Raw genomic sequence first — 23,654 nt, forward strand, 5'->3', positions numbered from 1 at the left:
ATTTTTTGCTTAGAACTGCTTTGGCTATGTGGGCTCTGTTTTGGTTCCATATGTATTTTAAAATTGTTATTCTTAATTGTGTGAAAAATGATAATGGTAGTTTAGTAGGAATAACATCAAATCTATAGAACACTTTGGGCAGTTTAGACATTTTAAAGACACTGATTATTCCAATGGATGAGCATGGAATGTTCTCCCATTTGTTTGTGCTACCTGATTATCTTCAGTAGTGATTTACAGTTCTCCTTGTAGAGATCCTTCACTTTCTTGGTTGAATGTATTCCTAGTTATTTGTGTGTGGGTATGGCTATTATAAATGGAATTGCATTTTTTATTTGGCTCTCAAAGATTGAATGTTATTGAGGTGTAGAAATGCTACTGATTTGTGTACATTGATTTTGTACCCTGAAACTTTACTAAAGTCATTAATCAGTTCTAGAACTCTTTTGGCAAAGTCTTTGGGGTTTTCTAGATATAGTATCATATCGTCTACAGATAATTTGACTTTTTCTTTTCCTACTCAGATGGTTTTTATTTCTTTCTCTTGCCTGATTTATCTGGCCAGGACTACCAGTACTATGTTGAATAGGAGTGGTGAGAGTGGGCATACTTGTCTTGTTCCTGTTTTTAAGGGGAATGCTCCCAGCTATTGCCTATTTGGTATGATGTTGGTTGTGGGTTTGTCATGAATGGCTCTTATTATCTTGAAGTGTGTCCCTTTAATGCTTAGTTTGTTGAGGGTTTTTATCATGAAGGGATATTGGATTTTATTAAACACTTTTTTTTGCTTCTATTGAGATTATCACATTGTTTTACTTTTTAATTCTGTTTATGTGGTGAATAACATTTATTAATTTACTTATGTTGAACCAAGCTTGCATTGTAGGAATGAAACCTCCTTGATTATGGTGAATTAACTTTTTGATGTGCTGTTGAATTCAATTTGCTAGTATTTTGTTGAGGAATTTTGTATCTATGTTGATCAGGGATGTTTCCTGTAGTTTTCTTTTTTCATTGTATCCTTATTATGTTTTAGTATCCAGGTAAGTCTGGCTTTGTAGAAAGAGCTGGAGAGGAATTTCTCTTCCTCAATATTTTAGAAGAGTTTCAGTGGAATTGGTACCAGTTTTTTGTACATATGGTAGAATTCTCCTGTGGATCCACTTAGTTTTGGACTTTTTTTGGTTGGTAGTTTTTTTGTTTTGTTTTGTTTTTTAATTACTGATTCAATTTTAGAACTATTTATTAGTTTACTCAGGGCTTCAACTTTTTTCCTGATTTAATATTGGGAGGCTGTATGTTTCCAGGATTTTATCCATTTCCTCTAGATTTTTTAGTCTGTGTGCATAGAAGTGTTCATAAAACTCTTTGAAGGTCTTTTGTATTTCTGTGGGGTTTGTTGTAACATCACCTTTGTTGTTTCTGATTGTGCTTACTTGTATCTTCTCTCTTTTTTTCTTTGTTAATCTAGCTAGTTGTCTATTGATCCTGTTTATCTTTTCAAATCACTGGATTTTGGCTGATTGATTCTTTTCATGAATTTTGGGATCTCAATTTATTCAGTTCCACCCTAGTTTTAGCTATTTATTTTCTTCTGCTAGCTTTGAAGTTAGTCTTTTCTTGTTTTTCTATTTCCTTTAGGTGTAATGTTAGATAATATCACACAACTGGGCCTGTCATGGGGTGGGAGAAGTGGGGTGGGATAGCATCAGGAGATAGACCTAATGTAAATGATGAGTTAGTGGGTGCAGCACACCAACACGGCACATGTATACATATGTAATAAACCTGCAAGTAGTGCCCATGTACCGTAGAACTTAAAGTATAATTAAAATAAAAAATTAAAAAATAAATTGAGATCTTTCTAATTTTTTGATGTAGGTACATATCACTGTAAATATTCCTCTTAACACTGCTCTAGTTACATCCCAGAGGTTTTGGAATGTTTGGAATCTGTTTTCATTTATTAAACAGTACTTTTAAAATGCAGAAATCTATAATATTTACATCAATTGTGACTTTTTATGTTTGCATTTGTTTCTTCTTCTTTGTTTCATGAATACACTATCTTCTTTTATCTCTTTAGTACAGGCATTACAATTTTTTCAAAATTTTTTTGTGTTATAGTAGGTGATACCTCAGACACATAACATTCTGATTCTTGTCTTTTTATGTCTCTCATTTATTGTGTTGATTTTCTTCAAATGTTTGAAATAATATTTGTGTTTACCATGCATTTTCCCATAATTTGGGAGATCAGGGTGAACCTAATAGAAGTTTGCCAACATTGTTTTCTAGACATTGGGGAAGTTCATTCCCTCACATGTTACTACCATCAAGGACTGAAGGACCCGCCCCATTTCCCTCCATCCCATCTTCCACTGAAAGCCTCAGTCTGAAAACAACACCTAGTGCTGTGCACAAATGGATTTAAGAGGGAGAAATAAGGGGGAAAAGGCTTCCAATATTGATAGCTCTAAATTTAGTTTCTGAAACAATGTTCTGTATCTTTGTCTCTGACTACTAAGCCCTCACAAAATCACTCCTGCTTTTTTATAAAAATTTAATGTGTATTTTAGATGATCTTCTCCTACTTCAATTAATCACACTGTTTTCTGTTTTTAAAACACTTCTTAAAGTTTCTGGTTATTGATCCTCTAATTTTGTAATATTTTAAGCATTTTTAAATGTATTTTATTTATTTGTTTTTTTGAGACGGAATCTCACTCTTTTGCCCAGGCTGGAGTGCACTGGTGCAGTCTCAGCTCACTGCAAGCTCTGCCTCCCGGGTTCATGCCATTCTCCTGCCTCAGCCTCCCAAGTAGCTGGGACCACAGGCCCCCGCCACCACGTCTGGCTAATTTTTCTACACTTTTAGTAGAGACGGGATTTCACCAGAGTCTCGATCTCCTGACCTCGTGATCCGCCCATCTCTGCCTCCCAAAGTGCTGAGCCTACAGGCGTGAGCCACCGCACCTGGCCTAACATGTATTTCTTATTATAAAACAAACAAAAGAATACTTTCAGAAGATGAGAGAGGTAGGCACCTATCATTATTCATTCCAATTCTATATGCTGATCTGTATAAAAATTGATTATTTGCATGCAATAATTCGATGGCCTTAACTTCGAGAGCTGGAAGACTTCAATGAAAGATTTCAGAGAGATTGTATGTGTGTCTGTGCCCCACGAGAACTGACTGTGCTTAGTTCTCATTCTTCCAGTGTGCGGGTGAGAGGGTCTATTTAATTACACTTTGGGTCTGTAAATCTGTCATTACAAATAATTATGAGCATTCTATGGCTCTTTCTGAGACTCTATGTGTCTGCAGAGAAATATACGTTTCTGTTTACACTGAGAATCATCACATATTAGCTCTAGAAGGAAATGTGAGTAATTGTATAGTCAAATCTTTAATTTTCTAGTGAGGACAATGAGTTTTAGTTATAACATATAGTTTATTTATGGTTCAAGAGATAAGGTGGAACCAAGATTTCTTATCCTTCAGGTAGTTTATTTTTCTATTATACCAGATGTATATCCAGTGGTTTGCAGTTTTTCTTTTCATAAATTAAAACAACAACAACAACAACAAAAATCTAACAGGCTACTTGATCCCATGTCTTAAAATGAAAAAAACAAAATGCCAAAGACTCGTAATTCAATTGATATATAATCCATGAATTCATAAGCGCTTCTGCTTATTTCTTAAGTGATAATTTCTAGATTAGACTTTCTTTTTTTTCTCTTTATTCCTTTGTTCCTTTTTTATCTATAAAATATTTAGATTACCTGTTTTGCTTTCCATTTACTTATTTATCAAATACATATTGAGCCTTGTTATATGCAAAGTGTTTGGTAGGAATTTATGGATGAATTGTGTGAAGAGGGAGGAATATGACCTAGTCGTTTCCCAGCTGTACTAATGTTGTTATTTTTGTGTGGGCTTACATACTCCATATAGAAAGTATACACAAATATAAGTTATGGTTTATAATTTTATAATGTAAGTAGTAAAATCTTTCTTTTTCCCTGAAGGGACTTCTCTCTGTTTTATTCTTGATCTCGTCATAGTCAGTGAAAGAACTCTAAGTTTTTTTGTGTTTTTTCAGCCAGTATATGAGCTCTATTTCAGATTAGAATACATTGTTTAAAATTTCAATTTTAAATCAATTTGAAGAATATTACCTTTTGCTCTGTTGTTGTTTTTAATTAGAGAAGATGAAAATATGCACAAATTTGTTTGATAGAGATTATGAATTTTTTTCAAAGAAAATAAAGACAACTATTCAATGCTTAGAGTATTTGAAATATAGAGATAAGAAAACTGGCTAAATTTCTTTTTCTGGCAGAAAAAAATGGCAAGCCAGATAAAAGAAAGCAAAGAGTATTAATACACATAATAAATACCACTACAGTAAAAATCATTCTGAACCAAAGCAAATTTGGCTTTTTTGGTTCCATTAATATTTAAAGTTCCAGTTTTTTTTCTAGTATCCTATGAGACTTCAAAGACACTAATACTCTAAAAATAATTTTTAAATTATAACAAAAATGTGTATATAAAAATATTGCCTGAGAACTCCTCTTTCATTTATTTTGCTTCAGTTCCTTCTCTTTCTTTGCCTATGTGTCCTTTTAGATTCAACAATGTGGATCTTTATTTAAGGTGCTGGTGACATTAGAACAATAAAATGAAGTCTTGGGAACTATATGCATGGCAATCATTCCTAATGAAACCCTGGAATAGAATAGAACACGTAGGTACAAATGGATGAAATGTACTCAGAGCAGCAGTTCTGCCTATCCTTAGAGGACATAGCATTATTATACTATTATCTGAAAAGGGTTTAATTATATTCACATTATATCCATCTGCCTTAAAACCCTTATCATACCAGAACATGCTGAGAAATCTACTTTCCAAACACTTAACCTGAAAAATCCCTTGTGTAAATCTGCAAGTTTCAATGGCTTTATGGAATCCAACAATGCCTCCAGAGGCTTTCCTTTAATTTTTCTCTATCCTGCCTACATTGAGTAAACAGAAAGCCCATTGACTCTCAGTTATCTGGAAACCCATTTTCCACTTTATGATTTTTTTTTTTTTTTGAAGAAAGCCTTTTTAAATCCTTATGTTCCTGTGTGTGCATCTGGGCTATTGGTCTCGCTTAGATATGTTAACATTGGTACTACTACCTAAATATTGCTTTTGAAGGGCAACCAGCTGCATTTCAAATCATGATAACAAGTCAAAAACACAAAACATCTTAAAATAAAACAGCATTTTTAAGAGTGTGTTATTAAGAACAATAGAATTTGTTTAACTAAAGTAAAATGGTACAAAACATTTTTTTTTTAAAAAAAAGAGGGTGAACACTGATGCCATTTATATAACATGACTAGTTCTTTCAACTTGAAGAATGCATCAGGAACAGAATGGGAAGTGCACTTCACATGAAAAAGTCCCTAAAAAAATTTCCAAACATACTAATTAATACACTTGAATTCTTTTTTTTTTTTAATTAAAAAAAAGCTTTCTCCCAGTATCAGGAAATCTTTCTTCTATATCACATCGCTTTTCATATATAAAATGTAGTTTGAGATTTTTTTTAAAATACATTAAACATTTCAAAATATTTATTTAGACATACATGTGTATGTCTATCACAAGACTTACTTTTCCAGATGGAGAAATATATGCAATCAATTCTCTTTTCAATGCTCAACAAGTTTTTTTTTTAATTTCATCTTCTCTTTGTCTTTTAATTTAGTTTATACACTGTATATAACATTTGGCTTTAAAAAGTAGGCTATCAAGTTTCAAGTGGTAAGAAGTGTTAAAAGAATCAGTCTATGCTTATTTTTGTCTACCTTTTATTCTATATCCTTATGGTTTCCTGTTTCTTGTCATGTCACACAAGGTGGTTAAAATTTTATTTTTATGTTAAAATAGTTTGCTAGATATCTTTTGTTTGTTCCTTCAAATCCATTCCCCATTATTCCCTATTCTCTTCTTTGCCCCAGTAGGCTGACTTTGTTGAAATACATCAATAGGCTCCCTTAAACTCTGCTGGTTTCCTATTGATTTAAACCAAGGGGAGATTCTACAGGTGATCAGAGGGTGAGAGGATGAGATCATGGAGTTTATTCCTGTGGTTCTGTCTCTGTGGGATCACCCTGTACTGTTTCAGTCCCTCGACTGATGGTCAGTGCTTCCCTCAAGGAAGCCTCCTCTATCCTGTCCTCTCATTCTAGGTTTCTGTACCTGGCACTTCCCCATACCAATTCTTCCCTGGCTTCGAAGAGGTAACAGATATGCTGATAAGAGCCTTCTGGGTATGACATTATCCTTTGTGATTTCTCTGCCCCTCACCATATTGTTGTAAATACCTTCTTTCTAACACCACCTTAAAAATAGGATACCATTTTGTGCCATCTGCTTTCTGGCAGGAACTTGACTTAATACAACTTGGTTTTTATTAACATGTTGGCTTTCTTGATTATAGATTATCTATTCCACTTCAGACTCGGTTCTTCCTAATAAAGGAAACTTGTGTATGTACCTCCCAGTAGGCATAACTTTTATCCTTTCCACCAATTTTCTATTTTTCTATATAAAAATTGTACACATCAGTAAAATAAATTGAACTTCAAGTATTGTTTTGAAATGTATAAAGAAAAGGTCCATGAATAAAACCTTCATCAAGCGAGCAATTTGCAGTTGAACAGCAATTCCAATTACCAGTACCCAAGTTCCCAGGTTTCTTTGTGGTGGTGTTTGTAGCTGATTAAATTTCTCCTTATTATATATGTGGTTACACAACATGAAAATTAAAACAAAATGTATTACCACTTTCAGAAATAACAATGTATTCCTGCAACAGCATTTTGAATATGGCATTCTGCTCCAAGTAAGTGAAATCACAGTTAGCATTTTGTGCTTTCAATGAATGAATTCTTACCGGGTTTATACAAAACAGTAAGTGGAAAAGTATTATGATATAGATGGATAATCCCTTTTAGCTGTTTATAAAATAGCAGAGTAAAATTTCTGAATTTTATAACATAACCCGCCTCTCTTACTTTTCTTCATTTGGCAAAAAAAATAAAAATAAAAATATAAAAATAACAAAAATATTTTATTATATAGTAAGAATGCTAAACACGTTGAAAATGCTTCTGAAACAAAACAAATCCAAAAAAAAGTTCTTCTTATGAATATACTATGTAATAATCTTGTCAAATGCAAATAAAGAAAATGTAAACAATTCCTGTGTAATTTTTCCATCAAAGCTATAGACCTTGTCCAGCTCTGTTGGATCAGCCGTGTGGGTGGTTAGATAGCTACACATTTCAAACATCATCTTGCCAAACTACTCAACTCAGATCATTGAGAAGGGAAGAAGGATAATTCTAAATAAAATAAATGGTCTAACATGTGAAGAAAACATTTCATTCTTTAGAATTTGCTAAATCATTATTAAGAAAGCATTCAATAATAATTAAAGCTAGGATTTGTTGAGCACTTCATGTATTGTTTTATTTAAACCTCTCAACAATCCCTAAAATGGAGATATTTTTATTATCCCACTGTATTGATCAAGGTCTATTCAGAACACAAAAACACATTAGTAATTTAAAGGCAGAAAACTAGGAAGAATTATTAATTAGAAAAACATAGTTAATTACTACAGAGGTAAGAGAAAGTTCTAAAAGGAACTTTTGCTTCAGAAGCAGCAAAGGCATCGAATAGCTATGACCCACAGAGCTTTGAAAGAGCACACGTGGGAAGGGCTCCCCAATGGCTGAGATTCAGACCTCTTTGAAGAGAATGTGGCTGCAGACCCTTGGATAGCAGAGAAGTTCCCCGCAGTGCCTGGCATCAAAGCTGACCAGCAGCACGCAGGACAGGACTAGCCATCAGAACGCTCAGCTAAAGGTTTCTGGGGAGTAGAGTCACTAAAGCTACACCCTGTGGTGCTGGCAAACTCGTAGGAGGGTGAGTGTCACTGGGTTTCCCCCATGAGATAATCAGCTGTGACATAGATAGAAGAAGGAAAGGACACCAGAACCAGGAGCAAAAGTCTTCCTTCTGCTTGTGTCTTCTAGTATCCCTTCACTGCCTTCTCCTGGCGAAGCCTAATGTTGTTCCAATGGCAAAAGAAAAATGTTTCCAGGGTCCAGATCCAGAATCAGGAAGCTGAGCGTGGATTTAGAATTGAGAGTAAATACATTGATAACTGTACCCCGCTCTTTAAGGATGAGAAAACTGAAGCTTATTGAACCTCCATAACTAGTACATGCAAAAGCAAGAGTCAAACCCGTTCTGAATTAAATTCTTTTCTTACTCCCTACTAACTGTATTGCTTTAGTAACAAGCTACCCAGCCACAGGAATTCTACACTATAATAAAATTGTAAATATTTCCAGTTTCTATAACTTTGTAACAATTGTTCAATTCTAATTGCAGCTATATTTCCTAAGTTTTACATGATTTCAACCATAAAGTAGGTGGCTCTGGGAATTCAAATATACAAGCACATGAAAGCAAAATTAACCACAGACAACAAAGGGAGTACCTATTAAATGGAAAGCTTCTGGCTATGTTAGGATCATTAGAAAATGTCACTCTTCATCTCCAGGCCCTGGAGTGAATCAGATGAATAAGGCCTCAAGTGAACCCCCAGCAAACACCAGCAGCCCTACAAAAGAGAGACCTCACTACTGAAAGGAAAACAAGCAGAAAGTGACAACAACAGCATCAACAAAAACAACAAAAAGGCCTCCCACAGAAACCCCATCCAAGGGTCAGAGGCACAAAGACTGAAACTAGACAAACTCACGAAGATGAGAAAGAATCACAAAAAGAATGCTGAAAACCCAAAGGCCAGAGTGCCTCTTCTCCAACTGATCACAACATCTCTACATCAAGAGCATAGAACTGGACAGAGGATCAGATGGATGAATTGACAAAAGTAAACTTTAGAAAATGGGTAGTTAAAAACTACAAGGAGCTAAATGAGCATGTTCAAACCCAATGCAAAGGAGCTAAGAACCTGGATTAAAGGTTAGAGGAATCGCTAACTAGAATAAACAGTTTAGAGAGGAACATAAATGACCTGATGGAGCGGAAAAACACAGCACAAGAACTTTGTGAAGCATACTCAAGTATCAACAGCTGAATTGCCAAGTGGAAAAAAGGATATCAGAGTTTGAAGACCACCTTACTAAAATAAGACATACAGAAAAGAATAGAGAAAAAATTACAGAAAAGAATGAACAAAGCCTCCAAGAAATATGGAACTTCATAAAGAGACAAAACTTACAATTGATTGGAGTAGCAGAAGGAGACAGGGGGAATGAAAACAAGCTGAAGAACACGCTTCAGGATATGATGTAGGAGAACTTCCCCAGTGAGCAAGACAGGCCAACATTCAAATTCAGGAAATACAGAGAACACCATTAAGACACTTAATGAGAAGATCAACCCCAATACACATAATCCTCAGATTCTCCAAGGTCGAATGAAGGAAAAACTGTTAAGGGCAGCCAGAGAGAAAGGCGAGGTCATCTACAAAGGGAAGCCCATCAGAATAACAGAAAACCTCTCAGCAGAAACTCTACAAGCCAGAAGAGATTGGGGGCCAATATTCAACATTCTTTTAAAAAAGAATTTTCAACCCAGAGTTACATATCCAGCCAAATTAAGCTTCATAAGTGAAGGAGAAATAAAATCCTTTCCAGACAAGCAAAGGCTGAGGATTTCATTACCACCAGGCCTGTCCTGCAAGAGCTCCTGAAAGAAGCAGTAAATATGGAGTGGAAAAACTGGTACCACCCACTGCAAAAACACACCATAATGTAAAGACCAATGACACTACAAAAAAAGCTGCATCAACGAGTGTGCAAAATAACCAGCTAGCATCAAGATGACAGGATCAAATAACCATCTAGCATCATGATGACAGGATCAAATTCACACATAACAATACTAACCTTAAATGTAAATGGACTAAATGCTCCAATTAAAAGACACACACTGGCAAATTGAATAAGGAGTCAAGACCCATTGGTGTGCTGTATTCAGGAGATCTATCTTACATGCAAAGACACACAAAGGCTCAAAATAAAGGGATGGACGAAAATTTACCAAGCAAATAGAAAGCAAAGAAAAGTAGGGGTTGCAATCCTTCTCTCTGAAAAAGCAGACTTTAAACCAACAGAGATCAAAAAGACACAAAAAAAGACATTACATAATGGTAAAGGGAACAACTCAACAAGAAGAGCTAACTATTCTAAATATATATGCACCCAATGCAGGAACACCCACATTTATCAAACAATTTCTTAGAAACCTGCAAAGAGATCGAGACTCCCACATTATAATAGTGGGAGACTTTAACACCCCATTGTCAGTATTAGACAGATCAACAAGACAGAAAATTAACAAGGATATTCAGAACTTGCACTCAGCTCTGGATCAAGTGGATCTATTAGACATCTACAGAACTTTCTACTTCAAAGCAATAGAATACACATTCTTCTCAGTGTCACATGGCACATATTCTAAACTTGACCACATAATCAGAAGTAAAACACTCCTCAGTAAATGCAAAAGAACTGAAATCATAACAAACAGTCTCTCAGATCACAGTGCTATCAAGTTAGAACTCAGGATTGAGAAACCCATTAAAAACCACACAATTTAATGGAAATTGAACAACCTGCTCCTGAATGACTCCTATGTAAATAATGAAATTAAGGCAGAAATCAAGAAGTTCTTTGAAACCAATGTGAACAAAGAGAAAATATACCAGAATCTCTGGGACACAGCTAAAACAGTGTTAAGGGGGAAATTTACAGCACTAAATGCTCACATCAGAAAGCTAGAAAGATCTCAAATCAACACCCTAACATCACACTTAAAAGAGCTAGAGAGACAAGAGCAAAGTAATCAAAACCTAGCAGAAGACAAGAAATAACTAAGATCAAGGAAGAATTGAAGGAGATAGAGACACAAAAAAATCCCGCAAAAAGTCAACAAATACAGGAGCTGGTTTTTTGAAAAAAATAACAAAATAGACCACTAGCTGGACTAATAAAGAAAAGAGAGAAGAATTAAATAGACAATAAAAAAATAAAGAGGATATCACCACTGACCCCATAGAAATGCAAACTACCATCAGAGAATACTATAAAAACCTCTATGCAAACAAACTACAAAATCTAGAAGTTACAGATGAATTCCTGGATGCAAACACTCTGCAAAGACTAAACCAGGAAGAAGTTGAATCCCTTAATAGACCAATAACAAGCTCTGAAATTGAGACAGTAATTAATAGCCTACCAACAACAACAACAAAAAAAGCCCAGGACCAGACAGATTCATAGTTGAATGCTATTAGAAATACCAAGAGGACCTGGCACCATTCCTTCCGAAACTATTCCAAACAATTGAAAAGGAAGGACTCCTCCCTAACTCATTTTATGAAGCCAGAATCATCCTGATACCAAAACTGGGAAAAGACACAACAACAACAACAACAAAAAAAACTTCAGGCCATTATCCCTGATGAACATTGATGCGAAAATCCTCAATAAAATATTGGCAAACCAAATCCAACAGCACATCAAAAACTTATACACCACAAGCAAGTTGGTTTCATCCCTGTTATTGAAGGTTGGTTCAACATATGCAAATCAATAAACATAATCCGTCACATAAGCAGAACCAAAGAAAAAAACCACGTGACTATCTCAATACATGCAGAAAAGACCTTTGATAAAATTCAACATTCCTTCATGTTAAAAACTCTCAATAAACTAGGTATTGATGGGACAGATATCAAAATAATAAGAGCTATTTATGACAAACCCATAGTCAATATCATATTGAATGAAGAAAACAGGAAGCATTCTCTTTGAAAACCAGTACAAGACAAGGATGACTTTTCTCACCACTCCTATTCAACATAGTATTGGAAGTTCTGGCCAGGGCAACCAGGCAAGAGAAAGAAATAATGAGTATTAAAATATGAAGAGAGGATGTCAAGTTGTGTCTCTTTGGAGACAACATGATTTTATATTTATAAACATTATTTTATATTTATAAAACCCCACTATCACAGCCCTAAAACTTCTTGAACTGATAAACAACTTCGGCAGTCTCAGGATACAAAATCTGTATGCAAAAAAATCACAAGCATTCCTTTACACCAACAATAGGCAAGCAGAGAACCAAACCGTGAATAAACTCCCATTTACAATTGCTAGAAGGGAATAAAATATCTAGGAATACAGCTAACAAGGGAACTGAAGGACCTCTTCCTTGAGAAGTACAAACCACTGCTCAAGGAAATAAGGGAGGACACAAACAAATGGAAAAACATTCCATCCTCATGGATGGGAAGAATCAATATTGTAAAAATGGCCACACTGCCCAATGTAATTTATAGATTCAATGCTATTCCCATCAAACTACCATTGAGGTTCTTCAGAGAATTAGAAAAAACAATTTTAAATTTCATATAGAATCAAAGATGACCCCATATAGCCAAGACAATTCTAAACAAAAATAACAAAGCTGGAGGCATCACACTGCCTGACTTCAAACAATACTACAAGTTACAGTAACCAAAACAGCATGGTACTGGTACCAAAACAGACATATAGACCAATGGAGCAGAACAGAGACCTCAGAAATAACACTACAAATCTACAACCATCTGATCTTTGACAAACCAGACAAAAACAAGCAATGGGAATAGGATCTCCTATTCAGTAAATGGTGCTGGGAAAACTGGCTAGCCACATGCAGGAAACAGAAACTGTACCTCTTCTTTGTACCTTATAGAAAAATTAACTCAAGTTGTATTAAAGACTTAAATGTGAAACCCAAAACCATAAAATACCTAGAAGAAAACCTAGGCAATATCATGCAGGACATAGGCATGTGCAAAGACTTCATGACTAAAACACAAAAAGCAATTGCAACAAAAGCCAAAATTGAAAAATGGGATCTAATTAAACAAAAGAGTTTCTGCACAGCAAAAGAAACTATCATCAGAGTGAACAGGCAACCTATAGAATGGGAGAAAATTTTTGCAATCTACCCATCCGACAAAGGCCTAATATTGAGAATCCACAAGGAACTTAAGCAAATTTACAAGAAAAAAACAAACAACCTCATCAAAAAGTGGGCACAGGATATGAACAGACACTTCTCAAAAGAAGACATTTATATGGCCAACAAAGACGGAAAAAAAGCTCAATGTCACTGATCATTAGAGAAATGCAAATCAAAACCACAATGAGATACCATCTCACACCAACTACAATGGCAATTATCAAAAAGTCAGGAAACAATAGATGCTGGTGAGGTTGTGGAGAAATAGGAATGCTTTTATACTGTTGGTGGGAATGTAAATTACTTCAACCACTGTGGAAGACAATACAGTGATTCATCAAGGTTCTTGAACTAGAAATACCATTTGACCTAGCAATCCCATTACTAGGTATATACCCAAAGGAATATGTATCATTTTATTATAAAGACACACGCACACATATGTTTATTGCAACACTATTTACAATAGCAAAGACATGGAACCAATCCAAATGCCCATCAATGATAGACCCTACAAAGAAATTGCGGCACATATACACCATGGAATGCTATGCAGTCATGAAAAGGAATGAGATCATATCCTTGATAGGGACATGGATGAAGCTGGAAGCTATCATCTCAGCAAACTAACAGAGGAACAGAAAACCAAACACTACATGTTCTCACTCATAAGTGGGACTTGAACATTGAGAACACATGAATACAGACAGGGGAACAACACACACCAGGGCCTTTTGTGGGGAGATGGTGAGGGGAGAGAACTAAAAGGATGGGTTAATAACTGCAGCAAACCACCATGGCACGTGTATGTACACCTATGTAACAAATCCTGCACTTTCTGCATATGTATCCCGTTGATTTTTAGAAGAAATAAAGAAAAAAAAAAAAAAAGAAAGAAAGTGTCACTCTTTGGACTCATGGACTGTATTTTCTTCCACTGAACCTAAGTGCCCCATGCATGAAATCCTGCTACTCGTTGCCATAACTCCCTAATGCCAGTTACTTTGATTTTCTTCAGTTAACTCTATTTGGATATATTTTAAGTTTATGCCTCATCTCTGTCTGGATAGACACTCTGGATTTAGTAGCCATTCCTTGCCTGGCTAATTTGTTTATTTTATTTCTTTTTTAATTTTATATTTTTTAATTATTCAAATAATTTAAAATAATATATGCCCAATGAAGTAATTTTCTATCTCTTTTAGAGGTATCTAAATTGAAAATAATAGGCTTCTTCCACTTTTATTTACAAGATGTAAAGAAAGCCTCAATAAGGTAAATACTGAAATTGCTACATCTCTTAAAATGCAGTCAGTATAAATGATGGTACATCACACAGAAGGAAAGATATAAATTGTGTCCTGTAGACATTTATATTTGGATAAAGTTGCACGTAAAATCCTCTACACTTCAGATTCACACATTTCCTTTTGGGATTTAACCACTTTGAAATAAGTTCTCTGTCACTTATCAAGTAAATCCTAAATAAATCAAAAGGCAGATCTAGAGTATATTTTATCTCATCTCCTCCCTGTGATATGCATCTATCAAGAGTTTTCCTTTTGTTCATATTATATAAATATTCATACCTATATAAAAGCTTTGTATATTTACATGTTTGTTGAGGGAAAATGAATCATTCTTCCCACATCCCAGTATTGTAATTTTTTTCATTTACCAGTAAATCTTAGACTTTAATATTTTATTAAATGATTATATTTTATTTCCTAACATTTATATACCAAAATGTTGTTAACTATATATTGCTCTATGGCCTGGCTTTTTAAATATTTGAGACAGATTGCAGTAAGCATCTTTGTTCATTTATATTTAAGCATAAGTATTTAAATATGGTGAAATAGAATCCAAAAATATGATTGTGTACATATAAAGGGAGTATGGAGGTATTTCTTTTTTAGAAAATTATTGTTCAACCTTTTGACAACCATACCTTAGTTTCTTTCTTGGGAACCATTTGTTGCAGTGTTTACGTGGTTTTGATGGGGCCGATTCTACTCAGATTCAAAGCTGCCATCATTCAGAATACTCTTACCTCATATCATTATCAGAGTCACAGACAGTGGTTAAAACATTGATTTGAGAACTGATAGGAGTCATGAGATCTTATGAGACTTTTACTAAGATTTCTGGGAACGGATGCTGGACCTCTTCTACATAATGAAAGCTCCAGAATGCAAGTTCCAGAGGTGCTACTTCATTTTGGGAATTCAATCAAAATCGAAGGTGAAGATAAAAGGACAGAGAGAGAGATTAATTGATCACTATTGGCATTGTTTGAGTCCCAGATCAAGGTGACCCCAAAACCCTTCAGTTTTCAGCCCATGTGCCAATGAATTTCCTTTAGGAGTTCACCCAATTTGAATTAACTTTTTTCTCACTTGTTATCAAAGGAATGCTACATGATAAAAAGAGTATTTAAGTACTTTTAAAAATAAAGAGGAACAAATTAACTTTTCAAAAATTTAAGTGATAATAGATCTATAAATTAATAAGAGTCTTTATATTTCCATATATTTGCCAATCGAGGGTGCTATTCATTGTATCAACTTTTGTCAGGACTCTGGGAACACAGTATCTCATTGGTGCTTTAGTTTGATGATATGATTTGGCTGTGTCCCCACTCAAATCTCATGTTGAGTTGTGATCCCCAGTGTTGGAGGTGGGGCCTGGTGTAGGTGATTGGATCATAGTAGTGGTTTCTAATTGTTTAGCACCATCCCCCTAGTGCTGCCTTATGATGTGATAGAGATCTCAGGAGATCTGGTTATTTGAAAGTGTGTACCACCTTCCCTTTCTCTCTCTCTTCCTCCTGCTCCTGCCATGTGAGATGTGCTGGCTTTCCTTTTGCCTTCCACCAAAACTGAAAGTTTCCTGAGGCCTCCCAACCATGCTTCCAGTACAGCCTGTGCAACTGTCAATTAGATGTCTTTTCTTTATAAATTACCCAGTCTCAGGTAGTTCTTTGTAGCAGCGTGAGAATGACCTAATATATTTGAATTTCTTTCTCTGTGAATAAAAAAAAGCAAGCATTTTCCCCTATACACTAATTATTAGAATTTCATATTTTTGAATTGTCTGTCCTTTTTTTTTTTGTCTTCATCCTTGTTTGTAGAACACCCAATGTTATACTGGAGACCTTAAGTGTGCTTACATCTATCAAGCAAGGCAGCTATATAAGAATAACCATCTACTATTCTTTTCCAAGTTTTCTCAGGAATACCCTTACATTCACTCTGTAGATGTACTGATCACTACTCTCAACTTTCTATTTTTTTTTTCCTGAGGAATAATTTATAAAATGCTGTGCAATGTCTAACTGATATCCTCTGAAATCTTAATGCAGAAATGAGAGAAATATGCTATATTTTTTGCACATTTTCAGAGTAGAGACTTCTTAAATGCTCTTCCAGTAGACTCAGGAATAACAAAGGATCCAAAGGCATGTTTTGTAGAAATAGAGAAAAAGCATATTTAACTAATATAATAATTTATTATATCATTTCCCAATAAGTCCTTTATAAATCCTCAAAGATTTATGAATGTATCAAGGGAAACATATTATCCTGAAATCTGTTTTAATGTCTAACCTGAAATCAATAAACAGTAATTTGGGTTGATTATTTTCCACAAAACAGAGCAGTCTGAGCACATCTCATTATGCATTTGGTGGGTGGCAGCAGCAGTTAGCACAGCTCAGGTAAGTGTTTGTCATCACTAATTGCCGTTTGATTTCACCATTTCACGTTTTTAACATTTCTATGCTAAATTTAGTCATATGTTATTATTTTAGTGTTCCCAAAATATGAGTCACTTCCATACTGCTTTTATGATTTTTGCCTGAAGCTGAGAAAGAAGCAAGAATAAGCATAAGGAGGCTGAGACAGAAGCATTAGGGGTGGTGAAGACACTGAGACTGTAGCAGGAGGACCTGAGGACGCCAGGAGGGATTGGGGAAAGAGCCAAGAAACTCATGTTCCCACTCTGTACGGCTGCACGGTGGATCCTCCTGAAGCATCCTATATGCAGTGAATCTTCATCAAAACTAGATACATGAACTTGAAGTGTCCCCCAGGTATCACATATCTTCTGAATATACCCAATTTGGCCGGTCATCTGTTTTTTCTTGTTGTTTTTGTTGCTGTTGTTGTTGTTGTTAACGTTGTTTGGATGTTTTATGGTCTATAAGAACGGTTTTTATATTTGCAAATGCTTACATTATAAAAGATTATATGGGGACCAACATTACAACATCTATTTTACTCCTTGGCCTGCACAAATGTTAGCTTTCTAGTCTATAATGAAAAAGTTTACCAACCACTGCAATGGCTCACAGATGCCAGGAATCATTTCTGTAACTTTACTCATTGTCCAATTAAAATGGGCATTCTGTGCTACCATGCTATAATCAGGTTCTCAAGGCAATCAGGCAGACTTGAGTACTATAAAAATGCTTTTCATTTTGCTAAAAATCATGTGATTTTCAAATATCAGGAAGAAAGCAATAGGCATAAGTAATAGTATTGAAAATATTTACACAAATGGGCCCCTTGTGGCCTATGTTCTCTAATGTGCCAATGTTCTCAGCACTTCCAATGTTCTCAGCACTTCTTAAGTTTTCTGTTTGACACTAAAAATATTTTTTATTGATTTTTTTGTACTTGGAGTGAGGGGTGGGAAGGGCATTTTATTGAAATAACTATAGCAAGCTGTAAAAGGGAAGGTCAAGGTTAAAGAATATAATGAATGCCTATGAAAGCAGGTTATAAGTCAGTTAATAAATTAGAGGTGACAGATGACATCTATAGGCGCCTGTCCTCTGGATACTCTTGGAAGAATAAGTTCCTACTATGGTTGTCAGAGATTATGCATTACTCGAAGAAGTTCATGCTAATCAGTCTATGACTGACATTCTCCTTGGATCCCTACAAGTCCTTCACGTGAGGCTAAGTCATCACTGAAGAAACATAAATGGAAATAAATTAAATTGATTCTTTCAGCAAATTGGTTTGCAAAGAGCACATCAGCAGAGCATCCTTTAGAAGAGTAAATACAAAGGAAAATATTTTGAACATATTTGAATTAAGTTATAAAAATAGGATCAACATTAGAAAAGTAAACAAAAATGATGTGTAATATCTCCCAAACTATATTTTATTGTTAGTGTTCAATGAACCAGAGTTTCATTGCTGTTGCCTCAACAAAATATATATGCTTTGAATTTGATTATAAAACATTTCTAACATAGAAAAAAGATACAACAAAAAGTGATTTTCCTGTCAACTAACTTCACAGAAAGCATTATAAAAATTGTGTAGGATTCCATTAATGGTTAATCCAGTCCCATTCAGATGAAACCACAATCCTGAAAATTTATTTTTGGTCCACTCCCAAGCATATCTCCAAGTTAAATTTAGCTTTGTTCCAAATAATATATGATATTGTTTGCCCTACTTTATATTTCATATAAATGATATCTCATTGGGTATTTCCTACTGCATATTATTTCTAACTCAATACTCTCTTTTGGAGATAATAACACAAATTGCTCCAGTTCATTAGCTTTTAGTGCTGTATTATACACATAGTATAAAAATTATTTCCACGAATATCCTGTTACATATCTCCTTATGTACATGTGCAAGAGTTTCTCTTGTGTACAAGAATTTAAATTTCTGAGACAATGGTTATGTGAATCTCATCTGAGATATGTTCTGTTAAATTCTTTCCAATATGGTCATTCTAGTTAACTTTCTTCCCATCGGTCTTCAGCAAAATACAGTTTTGTTTTATATCACTGCTAACATGTGGTATTATTGGACTTTACAACGCTTTCATACACATCAGCAACACTGTTTATGTATACTTTAACTTTGCATTCTCGGAGGTATATACTACTAATTCTTAGAGACTGACAAATAACAGTAATTATTTGGTGAACTGGATTTCTATGCCAGTCTATGTGATTTGAACTCTCTGATTAAGTATCCCTGTGTGTGTGAGTGTGTGTGTGGTGTGTGTGTGTGTGTGTGCACAGTGGGGGAGGGGGTTGTTAACCACTGTTATGTTTCTTCTTCTTTAAATTCCCAGTACACATTTTTCTGTCCATTGTGCTTTTGGGTAATTATCTTTTTTCTTATTTCTATGTTTGATTCTTTATAGCTTCTAAGTACTAAATTTTGAGTTATATTTCTAGCCAAAACCTCTCCCTAGGCATTCCTCATCATTCTCCCTGTTTAAGGGTATCTTTTGATGGATAGAAGGTTGTAATTCTAATATACTCAGATTTATCATAATTTTCTATTTGCTCCATGCTGTTTGGATTTAAAAACTATTTTTCCACCCTAAGTACAAAAATATCCTTCAATATGTCTTGGAAAAGTTTTAAAGTTGTGCTTTTCACATTTAGATATATATTCTACTTAGATGGATTTCTGTGTTTGATATGAGGTAGCAATTTAATTTCCTTTTTTCCCACTTAGATACTCATATTGCTCACCCATGCATGTAAGATAACTTTTAAAAAATATTTTATCCTGCATGCTTAGTTGCTTTTAGTGGTAACATTAGTCCAGGTACTCATATACTCCACTACCAGAAACAACTGCTTGCTAAAAATTATTTAACAAACCCTGTAATGGTAGTACTCTGTTCTACCTTTAATTACCTATTCTATGTAAACTACCATTGCTGTCTAGACCTATAATAAATTATTTAAAGACAATCATCAATATTTTATAATTTTCAATTACTTCTAGATATCAAAATCTCTGTGAAATTTAACCGTCTATGAGTGTTATAATCACGGGTGAGGCAGTTGATTTACCAGATCTTATGAAATTAAGAAAGTTTTACACCAAGGTAACAGCTGGGCTGGGTTCTGCAACCTAAATGGACATGAGTGAACTCAGAATGAAGGACCAGCCCAGGCAGAGGGAATGTCGCAGGTGGCGCAAGTTCACAAAGTCCGGGGAGCTTTCAGTGAAGCGGGAAGAGGCAGGAGGTGAAGCTGGGGCAGATTCTCAAGATCTTGAATGTCTTCTTGAAGAATCTTGACATTATGTTACTGGCAAAATAGAATTATGTATGAGTTCTAGGAGGGAACTTACATATTAAGATTTGTACATTAAGAAAAAAGTTCTGATAATAGAGTGCATATGTGTATATGCATCTGTCCATGGCAAATCTGGAGAGATTGGAGTCTGGAAGCAGGGAAAATATGTTTATAACGATGCAGCAATTCCAGCTAAGAGTTATCAAACTCTTGGCATTTCTAAAGTAATGCCAAAGAGTAGGAGGTGATCTAAATATATTCAAGAATAATATAGGGAAGAGAAGCACCTACATTTGGTGAAAACTGAATGTGGTGAATGAGAATGAAGGAATATTTAAGAAGTCAACCTGGTTTCTTCTTTGAATAGATGATTGATAGTAGATAGATAGTTGATAGAGTGGCAAATAGCAGACCTTATATGATGAGTGAAAGCTGAGATAAATCCAGTTCACCAAATAATTACTGTTATTTGTCAGTCTCTAAGAATTAGTAGTATATACCTCCGAGAATGCAAAGTTAAAGTATACATAAACAGTGTTGCTGATGTGTATGAAATAATATTTCCTCAATGCTGTTGGATGGCTCTTCTTTCCTAATGAAATCAGAAAAGTAAAAAAGAACTTTCATTACAGGTATAATGGAATATTAAATTCTAGATGTAATGATAAATTCTATAGAGTGCTATGAATATTTGGAGTTTATTCTTTGAGGTGCAATGGAATCATACATTTAGTACAAATTCATTAAGATAGGCCAGATGCGGTGACTCATGCATGTTAATCCCAACACTTTGGGAGGCCGAGGCAGCAGATCACAAGGTCAAGAGTTCGAGACCACCCTGACCAACATAGAGAAGCCCCCATCTCTAATAATATACAAAATTAGCCAGGCATGGTGGCACATGCCTGTAATCTCAGCTACTCTTGAGGCAGAGGCAGGAGAATTGCTTGAACCCAGAAGGCAGAGGTTGAGGTGAGCCAAGATTGCGCCATTGCACTCCAACCTGGGCAACAAGAGTGAAACTCCATCTCAAAAAAAAATTAATTAATTAATTAATGAAAAAAAATAATCTGAAGGAAATTCACAAAGTGCAGTCACTTGTGAATGGTTTGATGTGGGTGATATTGAGCTTTTCACTATGTTTTATCCATCTTTTCTATGTGTTCTATTATAAACATACATACATTTTATATTCAGAAAAAAAGTGACTCATGCTTGTAATCTCAACACGTTGGGAGGCTGAGGAGGGTGGATCATGAGGTCAGGAGTTCAAGACCAGCCTGACCAATATGGTGAAACCCTGTCTCTACTAAAAATAGAAAAATTAGCCAGGCGTGCTGGCATACACCTTTAGTCCCAGCTACTCGGGAGGCTGAGGCAGAAGAATTGCTTGAACACGGGAGGAGGAGGTTGCAGTGAGCTGAGATTGCGCCACTGCACTCTCCAGCCTGGGCAACAGAGTGAGACTCTGTCTCAAGAAAGAAAAAAACAAACAAACAAACAAATAAACCAGTTTTTTTAAATTCTGAATTTTTTGAATGACATGGTCTCTCCAAAAATATTCATGCCAGGTATTTTTGTTAATGAGTGAAAGATAATTTTAACTGTGTAATACATGCCTGACTCCTCTTACATACAACTACTTTTCTGTAGGTTAAAATCATGGAACAATGTTTCTCCTGGCTTCTATCTTGACACAGGACTTTTTGCAGTAAACTCTGCTATTATTTTCATTATTTTTTAAGAAATAATTCCAGAATAGACATTCTTTGGGGCAAAACTTGGGCTGCTTTTCATCTTTATGAAGATATGTTGAATGATTCTATTTTTTCACAAATTTTCATTGACAAAATGCTAGAGACTTGAATATTTTTAAACAACCTGTTAATCTCCACTTATGAAAAATGTCTAATGCTATCCTGGGAGACCACCATCTGTCAACACCCGATCTCAAATTACTCCTACTGAGAAATAGATGATGCCACATTGTTGTCCAGTAATGCACATGCCTTCCTTCCCTTACTAACCCTGAAACTGACAGAGATGACTGGACTTTGCTCATGCTAACATCCCATTAGCTATACACTGCCCACTTTAATTCACTCTGCTTGATGGAGAAGTGGCCTCTTAAAAGCCACTCAGTGCAAGCTTTATAGTCACAGGAATGGAGCCAAAAATAACTCTTATTTTCCACCTACTGTGCAAGTAGTATTAAAGGTGTATCGTCTCATGACTTTGTTGAAGGCAGTCCTGCTGGAGCTGGGAGCTGCACGCTCTCCTTAATCAAGAGCCCACTGTGAGCTGGGCCTATAAAGTCATTGGGTAGCCCCTGCCAGCAATTAACACACAACATGCTGACCATTCTTGGCAAACCTGAAGTAGGATTCTGGTGCCAGAAAGGCAAGATCAATCTTGAAAAGAGTGTGGCCATCTGTTGACACTGCCCATTCTTCCCGCAGGGCTTAGAGATGGCACTAACACCCAAAGTGCCTGCTTGAATGGATAGCGTTGCATTTAAATTTTTAATTGTAAAGAGGAGTTTTTTTTTTTTTTTTTTTTTCTATTTTGAGGTTTTGCTCCTCCCCAGTTCTACAAGATGAAAAGTCCAGGCTTAAGGCATGAAACCCCACAAAATGAAAGTCTTTCTGCGAAACATTATCAAGAAGTCTTTTAATGATGAGAAACCAATCCATTAGGATTTGTCTGGCAATGATAGCAGAAGTCAAAGCGGTAACACGTCTAGTACAGTATCACTTGACCCCAGGCTTCCTCTCAGGCTACTAAACTCAGCAAAGAAAAATACAGGACACCACCATCAAATTTGAATTTTAGAGGAAAAACAAATATTTGGAGGTGGGCATACGTATACTAAAATATATTTATTTTTATCTGAACTTCAGAATTAATTAAGAGTCATGTGTTTTATCTGCAATCCTATCCTAGGCTCACCTTGTAAGGTCTGTTTAATGGAACATGATATTCACCCTCTTCCTATCCTCATGGTATTTAAAAACTATTCAGGTATATTTTTTTAATTTTATACACACACACACACTATAAAGCACATAAATGGCATTAATTTTACAAATACAGCTTGATAATCTTTATATACATACACCATACAGATCAAGATGTAGGACCACTCCATCATTCGATAAGTTCCCTAGTGCCCCTTTCCAGTCATTACCCTCTCTCTTTCCCCCACTGAGGTAATCCCTATTTTTCTAGTCCTAAAGATTAGTTTTTCTTTCTCCTCATAGACCTCACTTAGGTGGAAGCTGATAATATGCACCTTTTGGGTCAGGTTTATTCTATTCAACAAAATATTCACGAAATTCTGCCATCCTGTTGTGTACAACAATATTTTGCCCTTTTAAATTGATTAAATTGTATCAGTACAGCAAAATTTATTTGAGCACTCACCTGTTGCTGTGTATTTATGTTGTTTTCAGT

The sequence above is a fragment of the Trachypithecus francoisi genome, unplaced genomic scaffold, assembly GCF_009764315.1.
Source record: "Trachypithecus francoisi isolate TF-2019V2 unplaced genomic scaffold, Tfra_2.0 Lachesis_group0, whole genome shotgun sequence".
NCBI classification, from domain to species: domain Eukaryota; kingdom Metazoa; phylum Chordata; class Mammalia; order Primates; family Cercopithecidae; genus Trachypithecus; species Trachypithecus francoisi.